The following is a 10,368-nucleotide window of genomic DNA, read 5'->3' on the forward strand; positions in this document are numbered from 1 at the left end:
ATCTCCTGCAGCTGTGTCCTACAGAAGAACTGAAGAATGCCAACAGAACACAGATAATCATAGTGCTATTATATGTAAAATTAAGTCCATTAGGCTAAAGTGGACTCAACTCTCTTATGAAATAAAATGTGAGGGCTTTTTTCACTATTGTTACTCTGACTTATTTGCTGTGCCACCAATCATCAAAAGTGGGGCCATGATTATATATGTGATGTAGATAAGTACATCTTAAATTAGGGTATTTTTTTTCTCACTGCTAAAAGTGAAGAAGTACAACATGAGATTTCTGGATGTTATCCTAAGTCATAATCTGTAAGAACTCAGATGTCAGATCATTATGTTTGCTCTCTTAGAAAATTCTTTTAGCATATGGTTCAATATTAATACATTTTTATTATAAATGAAATTTCAACTTTTGAGAACATAAATTGCAATGACTGAAAGAAAAACTTCAATGCTACGAAAATTTCAAGCTCTCTTGGCTAGCTTGCTTTATCTGTGATATGGTGCTTTGTGCTAGGAAATCAACTTGTATGTTATACCAGATAAGCCAAATGATATAGACTTGGTATTTTGTAAATGGGAAATTCATTATACATATGGTGACAATATCTGGGATCACATCCCTACCATTTTAGATGCTTTTATATTTATTCTGAATACTTGGTCCTAATTTTGAAATGCTAAAGACATAGGGACATAACAGCTGGACCACCATCAATTGAGACTAACACTCTTCACTTTGACAATATATATTTTACAAAGATAATATTGCAATTTCTCATCTCCCATTTTTTTTCATTATTGCTGGCTCTTTCTAATTCAACAGATTTCCAGGAACATTGTAAGGATAACAGAAGCAATAGTAAGGAAAATTATCTTCAATCCAGGTTAATCTAGATGTAGTCATAGAATTGTTATACACTATTTATACCCTTACATAAGCTCATGGCATTTATTTTTGAATTGTGTCCCCCTAAAATTAATATGTTGAAGTCCTAGCCCCAAGCATATCAGAATGTGACTTTATTTGGAAATAGAGTAGTTGTAGATATCATTAGTTAAGATGAGGTCAAACTGGAGTAGAATGGGCCCCCAATCCAATAAGACTGGTGTCCTTATAGGAAGGGGAAATTTGGACACAGCCAAACACGCATAGGGAGAATGCTATGTTAAGATGAAAGCAGAGAGCTAAACCAACTATACTTCAATAAAAAGAAAAACAAGATGAAAACAGAGACTGAGGTGATGCTTCTACTTGCCAGGGAACTCCAAAAACTGCCAGCAAACAGACAGAAGCTGGTGAGAGGCATGGAACAAATTCTTCCTCACAGCCTTCAGAAGGAACCAACTTTGCAGACATCTTGATTTCAGATTTCTAGCCCCCAGAACTGTAAAACAATAAATTGTTCTTGTTTATGCCACCCAGATTGTAGTACACAGCCGTAACAAAATAATACACCTATTTACTATCTATAGTACTCTGGGCTAGTGGAAAAGACACAGGCAGAACCAGGTTTGAATCTTGGCCTCTCCACTGCCAGCCCTGTGATTCAGACCACACTATGTACACATACTAAACTCTGCATTAGTTAGGTTACACTAGATTTTACTACAGTAACAGTCAGCCCTCAAATATCAGCCCAAAGTAATTATTGTTTATTTCCTGTTTACACAGTATATCTACCAAGGACTACTTGGAGGCTCTAATCTATTTCATAGCCCTCCTAAATTTGAGACCTAGGCTGGCAGAGAAGACACTATTTGGAACTTAGGCATTAACTCTGGCAGAGGGGAAGAAAAAACAGTGAGGAGTGTGCCTGGCTCTTAAACAGTCTACCCCACTAAGACATACATCACTTCTGCTCACCTTTCATTGACCAAAGCAGATAGACCATGCTTGACCAAATTTTAATGCAACAGAGTGTATCCAGAAAGGACAAGACAGCACCATATATCTCTAAACAGTCTTAATGGCAAGCCAATAGAAGTGACATGATTATGAACTGAGACTAATTAATTAAACCTTTCATATTTTCATTCAACAATGTTTATACAGACTCTACTGTGTGTCAAGTACTATCCCAGATAATAACACACAAGACAAAACCCCTCTGTCCAGCGAGTTTTCATTTATTGGAGGAATTGGTAAAATAAAGAAGAATGTAAATGTGTAATATAATTTTAGATATTTATAAGTGTTACAAAGGAAAGTGAAGCAGATGAGGGCTATTGAGAAACACTGGAGTGGGGAGACAGTGCTAGGGTCAATATTTCAGGCAATGAGTATAAATTTCCTAGCATGGTGCATAGCAAGTGTAGGTACCCAGAAAATGTTTCTTTCCTTTCCCTAACACCCTAGATCATTAGCATCAACAACAGAGGACAAAGTGAATTTCGTGCCTATTAAATTATACAACATAGAAAAAAGGATTAAAATGCCTAATTCTGGCAAGGATGTAATATAACTGATACAAGCATATATTTCTGCTGGCAGTGTAAATCCCTTTGGAGAGCAATTTGGCAATATGTTTCATGATCCACTAAAATGCTCATAACCCTGACTCAATTTCATTCCTGTGAATCTGTCTCCAAAAGTAATATAATTTAATAATCACAAAGATGATTGTTGCAGTATTATTTGTGATATCAAAAACAACCTGAATATATAGCAATAGGGGAATGCTTAGATGGATTATGGCTTAGCAACTATACAGAATATTATGTAGTCATTAAAATGATAATTATGCACATTATGTAAGCAACAGGAAAAATGTTTATGATATAATTTTAAGTTAAAAAGGATGCAAATTATACCCTGTAATTACTGTGATATAAAAATCATATATGTAAATGCATAAGATTAAAGAGAACAGAGAAAAGTGAAGTCTAGAATGAGCAAATTCTTAGCAGTTAAAAAATATATTTCAGTCACCTTGTTACCTTTATCAAATGTTTAACAAGCACTTTCACAGTGGTATTGTTTATGTAATTGTACTGAGTCCAGGCTTGTACTGCTTGCTGCACGACAGGCCAATAAATCGAGAGAGGAGTTGCTGGGACAAGGAATAGAGACTTCCTTTGGAAAGCCAGCAGGCCAAGAAGATGGTGGACTAGTGTCCCAAAGAATCTTCTTCCCTGAGTTAGAATTCAGGCTTCTATTATACTAAAAAGGGAGGGGGTAAAGTCCTGCTTCCAGTCAGACTCTGGAAGGGATGTGTTAATTTCTTCCTTACTGCTGTCATTCACAGGTGAGCCTGGTCAGGAGGCTTCCTGTGAGCTAAACAAAGGTATTTTAGCTTAATGTTCATTGCACTGGAGACAGTGTTCCCAGAGATGGGCCATTATGTATAATTTAAGCTTATAGGCCACATCCCTTTAGCAATTAACTTGTAGCAAAAGCAATAGAATACAAAGGGTAAAGTAATTTGTTCTTCCCTCTTATATAATGAATTCAAAATTATAATTAAAAGGGCCATGGAGAACAATGCCTCCGCACTCCATGGATCTAATCTTGAATGAAATCCTAACACGTATGTGCTCTAATCTGACCAAATGTTACCCTTTCCTAATTTATAATCCTCAAATTAGCATTTTTATTATTTCTATATTAAATTACTATTGTAAATGATGTCCTATATATTAAACAAATATAATTCTTAAATTTGGTGAATGATGCAATCACCCAGAGCTTATTTCTAATACATTACAATAAAATGTGGATTTTAAATTTTAAGATATTTGAGATCTTAATTGTTGAAGTTTGGGGGGGAAAGAAATGTCTATTGCTTAAAAGCAGATTATTAACTAAGGCCAGTAGTTCTCTAACAGGAGGTCAATTTTGTCCCCAGAGAATGTTTGACAATGTCTAGAGAAATGGTCACAACTTGGGGGAGGGGAGTGTGCTACTGGCATCCAGGGACTAGAGACCAGGGATGTGGATAAACATTCTACTATGTACAGGACAGCTCCCACAACAAAGAATTATCTGGCCCAAAATGTCATTAGTGCCCAGGTTGAGAAACCCTGGGGTAAGCAGTGGGAAGAATACAAGCTGAACAGTACAGAAACCCAACTTTTAGTTTTATTTCCACTGCTAAAAGAATGACCTTGAGCTAGCTACTTAAACTCAATCCCTCAATTTACTTATTTGTAAAAAGGAGATAATTTTTTTAACATCTTTATTGGGGTATAATTGCTTTACAATGGGGTGTTAGTTTCTGCTTTATAACAAAGTGAATCAGTTATACAGATACATATGTTCCCATACCTTTTCCCTCTTGCATCTCCCTCCCTCTCACCCTCCCTATCCCACCCCTCCAGGTGGTCACAAAGCACCAGAGCTGATATCCCTGTGCTATGTGGCTGCTTCCCACTAGCTATCTACCTTACATTTGGTAGTGTATATATGTCCATGTCTCTCAAAAGGAGATGAATAATATTTATCCTATCTCATGGGATGGTTCTGAGGGTAAAATGGGAGACATAATGTGACTGTGTTCTGAGGAGCTAAAATGTACCATATAAATGTTACCATCTCATGTATTTGAAATATCTCTTAAAGTTGATTACCAAAAAGAAGAAGAAAAACTGAAGGTAGAAACAATTATTCAATAGTTTATGAGTAATTGCATCTGACATTTTTTATATAAATTTATTTATTTATTTACTTTTGGCTGTGTTGGGTCTTCATTGTTGCACGTGGGCTTTCTATAGCTGTGGTGAGCAGGGGCTACTCTTCGTTGTGGTGCGCGGGCTTCTCACTGTGGTGGCTTCTCTTGTTGCAGGGCACAAGCTTTAAGTGCGTGGGCTTCGGTAGTTGTGGCGCATGGACTCAGTTGCTCCGTGGCATGTGGGATCTTACTGGACCAGGGCTTGAACCCGTGCCCCCTGCATTGGCAGGCGAATTCTTAACAACTGTGCCACCAGGGAAGTCCCGCTTTTGACATTTTTAATCTGTTGTGTTTCCCTGGAAAATATTGATGAAAACCATGACAAAATATTGCTACCTTACTGATATTTTCCAGATAGAATAATCTAGCTTCTTTAATCAATTATCTGCCCTGTCCTGTGTCTTGAATTTCTTCTTTCATTGTCATTGGATCCTTGCCTTTAGATACAAACATTCCCAGGATCCTTTGGATGGTCACCATCCAGGCTCCACCTCAAGCCAGCACTTCCCCTCTACCATTTTTTTACTTGTTACCGAAAATTTCTTATCTCCCATTCACTCCACTGCCAACTGGCATATAACCCATGCATGTCTTCATTGCAACTGCTCAAATTAATCTAAACCTCCCTCTGACTTCACAGCAGCTGAAGAGACTGGCCTAGAAGCAATGACACTCCAATAGCAACAAGCACACTCAGTGCCTACATCTTGGTTTTAATATCATTCTTCAGTGAGAGGAAGCAGGGCATCTCAGGAAAATGGCTGATTCTAGGACTGGGGCAGGAAAGATGAGCCTGGGACATCATCTTGTAGTGCCGGAAAGAAAGGAAATGATCACACACACACAGAGTGATGGAGGTGTGTTGAAGAAAAACAGGGGTCTACTAAAAGAGCTCCCAGTGACCAAAGCTGGAACAATTTGTGCAATCAAATAAATAAAGTAGCATTGGATTATAACCCAAAGTACAAAATAAATACCAATGATCCCATGTTTATATAAATAAATGATTGGATAAGTACATGGGAGAGAATAGACAAATCTGTGCAGCATAAGTGTTAATAATTTAGGTAGATACTTAGCCCTCAGGGAGATGGAACATACCTCTCTACTCTTTAAGTGGGGACTGAGCTTGGCGACTTCCATCCAAAGAGTCAGTATGGAAAGAGAGGAAAAGGAATGATTTCACAGTGAAGAAACCTGTCAATTACTACCTCAGCCAGGTGATCACAATTAATATCAATAGTCATAAATCATGTTTATAGTATGTATCCTTGATATAATGTGATGAGAATGGCACTTTACCTCTGTGACCTTCCCAAAACCCATAAACCCAGTCTAACTAGGAGAAAAATATCAAACAAATCTCCGCTGAGAGACATTCTACAAAATACCTGATCAGTACTCTCAAAGCTATCAAGATCATCCAGAACGAGGCAAGTCTGAAAAATAATCACAGACAAGTGGAGTCTAAGGAGATACGACAAGTAAATGCAATATGATATCCTGGATGGGATCCAGAACAGAACAAGGACATTAGGTAAAAACTAAGAAAATTAGAATAAAGTACGGACTTTAGTTAATAATGAAAGACTGTTGGTTCATTAACTGTGAAAGTTGTGCCATAGAAACGTAAGATGCTAATAATAGGGGAAACTGGCTGTGGGTATATAGGAATTCTCTTGTACCATCTTCACAAAGTTTCTGTAAACCTAAATATTTTGAAATAAAGTTTACTTTAAAATAATGCTTATTGAAAAAAAAACAACTGTTGTCAAGATTAGTCAGTGCATCTTCTTTTTGCCGAACTACCTGAAAGTCACAGGCAGAGACAGACACAGAGAAAGTCCACATTCTTTACTATCAAGACTTCAACTTCATCTATTGGCTGTTACTAGTTATTCATAAATATGCCTAACATCTACTTGGCAGCCTCTTTATAAATATTGTTTATATATTAATTAAGAGCTAGAGATATTTGATGACAAAGAGGAATACAGAAGAGAAATAAGCCTCATGCTTCTTTAAAAGATCAGAACTACTGGGTGGGCTGTAATGGGATAGATCTGACTGAAGGATGGGGCTGGGAGGTAGCAGGCATGGTGGCCACTGCTGGTCCTAAATGGAAGGCCAATCTGGTAGGTAATAATACAATACCTGAAAATAGCAGGGGAATAGAAAACAAGAGGTAATGCAGTATGTTAGTCTGTCTCAGAAGAGCCCAGAGTGGAGCAACACATATTAAAGAGCACAGAACAGCGTCCAAGTTGCTAGTGCAGATCCAACAGGCAGTTGCCATTGAATATATCTACAAGCAGGGCATTGGTTCAGAAACCACCGAGCTGGGTACAGTAGTGGGGCTGAGCCTCTGACGTTCTTCTCCTCCCCACTGCCCTGCCTCCAAAGAAAAATATAAAGGCAAACCTCAGTCCTGATGTGATCAGAGTATAAAATAGACTTGTCATCACAACAGGCATGAAAACATGAGGATCAAATAAGGATCTGATTACCAGTGGAAATAGAAGATTAAGATCAGACATTGGGATGAAGCAGAAACCTAGGTTTATTTAACAAACGCTTAGAGAGCATCTATATGTCAGGCTATCCTAAAGCACTTCAGAAGTGTTAATTCATTGGTTCCTCATGAGAGAAGACAACTTTTTATTATCATTTATCCTCTATACCTATGACAGTACATAGTTCCTAAAAGACCCTTACGAAATGTTTTTTCAAAGGAAGAAAAGAAAGAAGCAAGGGAGAGGAAGGGAGAAAAGGGGGGAAAGAGGGGAAGGAGGGAGGAGTGGATCGCTATTCCTAAAAGTCTATGTTGAATCCACTTAAATATCTCTTGTCTAGATCTAGATTGGTTTTAGGGAATGGAAAGGAGCAGAGAATATAGGTGGTGGGGTTGGGGGGAGAATAAGAAGGTTAAACTATCTTTGAGGAGGCGATGGAGAAGATAATAACCATAAAATGGCTAACATTTATTGATGTCTCACTATGTGCCAGGACTGTGCATGTACAAGCCCATGTGATCCCTACAAATCACCTTTATCATTAATATTATTATCCCTCATTTTACATATAAGGAAAGTATAACACTTATAGTTAATAACTTACTCGAGGTGACACAGATAACAAGGTATAAAGCTGAAACTCAAACCCAAGTTAGATTCTCTGCTCTTAGCCACTAGGCTAAAAGCAGACAGAGCCTGACAAAAGTAGATCAAAAAGTGGGCCTTTTTTTTGTTTTGGTTCGCGGGCCTGTCACTGTTGTGGCCTCTCCCGTTGCGGAGCACAGGCTCCGGATGCGCAGGCTCAGCGGCCATGGCTCACGGGCCCAGCCGCTCCGCAGCATGTGGGATCCTCCCGGACCGGGGCACAAACCCATGTCCCCTGCGTAGGCAGGCGGTCTCTCAACCGCTGCGCCACCAGGGAAGCCCGTGTGCCCCTTTTTTAAGAGATCAATGTGGTGCTCATTTTAAGCAATCAGGTCTGCCTATCAGTGTAAGAAGCACATTCTACAGAGTCAATATAGTCAGCTTTTGTGAAAACAAGTCAGAAACTGGTGTACAGGGACAAGGGGAGGGAAGTTTTGGAGGGTGGAGAGGGTAATATAAAAAGCGTTGGCATTTACATCGTATAAATCAATATCTGCTTTAAAATCTTGCTGATGACTGTGAAAGGCAGAGGATATTAAATAAACTGTGATGTAAGTCAGATATATGCCACAGCCTGGAAGTAAAATAGTCTAAACAAAAAGTCAATTTATATGGCAGGAATTTTGAAAACCATTCAAACACAATGCATAGTTGTACAGAAATTATTCAAATTTTCTCTTTTTTTTTTTGGTTTTCAACTAATGCCATCACCTGGAAGGGGGAAGACCTTTTTAATAGTTAAATATTAACTAATCCCAAACTGACAAAATCAAAATACCACATAATATAACAAGAACCAAAACCAAAAACCAAGAACCAAAAGTGTCTTCACTTTTAGGCACTTTGTTCAAAGTGCTCCATTTTCAAGGGTCTCAGAGACACACTGAGAGCAGAGTCATGAAGCTCAGGAGATGACCTGTGTCCTGACTTCTTGTACCCTTATCTTTGACCGTCACCCTTTCCCAATCTTTGTTTTAGTCCCATAGCAGAGTGGAATTGTGCTGTCTCAGAATCTGGTCTCTGACCGGAAATGTCAAATTAGTTTCCAATCAATATTAAAAATTGCTGCCTGGGTTGCTCAGTTAAGACTGATAGTGAAGCTGCTTCCGGGCTTCTAGTGGGAAAGAGTCCAGTGATCGATTAGCAATGTCTGGCACGATTGCTGAGGGGCGAATTGCAGGGAAATGTGCCTTATTTGGCACCTGTGGCCCCTTGAGGCTTCTATTTCTAGCATGCCTTAATAGGACTCTCTTCGTGTGATTTCCATCCACCTACACGGATAACAGTGGATGGGTTAACCAACCCTCTGCAAGCCTAGAGACTTAGGCATGGAATGGGGGATCTTCTCAAGGCTGTAGAAGGAGCCAAATTTCAACACAGCTCCTCGCAGCCCTGGGCTGCCAGCTCTCACTCCCATTTGCTTCTCTCCATGTGATAAGCCCACTCCAAGATCTACCAAGAGTGTCCCGGACATTGGCCTGGGAACTTGCCTGGCTCTTGCTATTCTTGCCCTAAACATACAAACCAAAACATTCCTAAAGGTAGCATTACGCTAAATCACTCCTGGTCCATTTTGCCATTCCGTATCTCCCAAACTCCCATTTTTCATGGCAGGTATTGCTAATCCGTCGTTGAATTTGCTCCCCCTGAGACTGTATGCAGCTTCAGAAGCAGCTTAACTCTGCAACCTAGAGTGAACATGGAAGGAGCAATCCACTCAGGGCTAGGAATCAGGGGGATCTGTCTCCCCCCCACCAAAGGAACAAGAATCTGTGAGAGGGCTTTCCTGGTGGCGCAGTGGTTGAGAGTCCACCTGCCGATGCAGGGGACACGGGTTCGTGCCCCGGTCCGGGAAGATCCCACATGCCGCGGAGCGGCTGGGCCCGTGAGCCATGGCCGCTGAGCCTGCACGTCTGGAGCCCGTGCTCCGCAACAGGAGAGGCCACAACAGTGAGAGGCCCGCGTACCGCAAAAAAAAAAAAAAAAAAAAGAATCTGTGAGAACTGTGATTTACTCTAATGATGTATCTGCTCTGGAAGGGGAAAATTTGTTTCTAGAGCCAGAGTATCAAAGCCAGTATATCCTGCATATATATATATATATATATATATATATATATATATATATATATATATATATATATCCTGAATATAGATATATATATATTTATATATATATATTTATATATACTTATATATATATATGTATATATATTCAGTATATCCTGAATATAGCCAGGGCTGACTATAGACAAAATTCTGAAGGAGACTAAATTAAGGTTTTTTTTAGTGAAGTATAGTTGATTTACAGTGTTTCAGGTGTACAACAAAGTGATGCGCATATATATATATATATATATTTTTTCAGATTCTTTTCCATTATACATTACTACAAAATATTGAATATAGTTCCATGTGCTATACAGTAGGTCCTTGTTCTTTATATATTTTATATATAGTAGTGTGTATCTGTTAATCCCAAACTCCTAATTTACCCCTTCTGACTCTTTTCCCTTTGGTAACCATAAGTTTCTTTTC

This window comes from Orcinus orca, chromosome 1 (assembly GCF_937001465.1).
Source record: "Orcinus orca chromosome 1, mOrcOrc1.1, whole genome shotgun sequence".
Lineage (NCBI taxonomy): Eukaryota > Metazoa > Chordata > Mammalia > Artiodactyla > Delphinidae > Orcinus > Orcinus orca.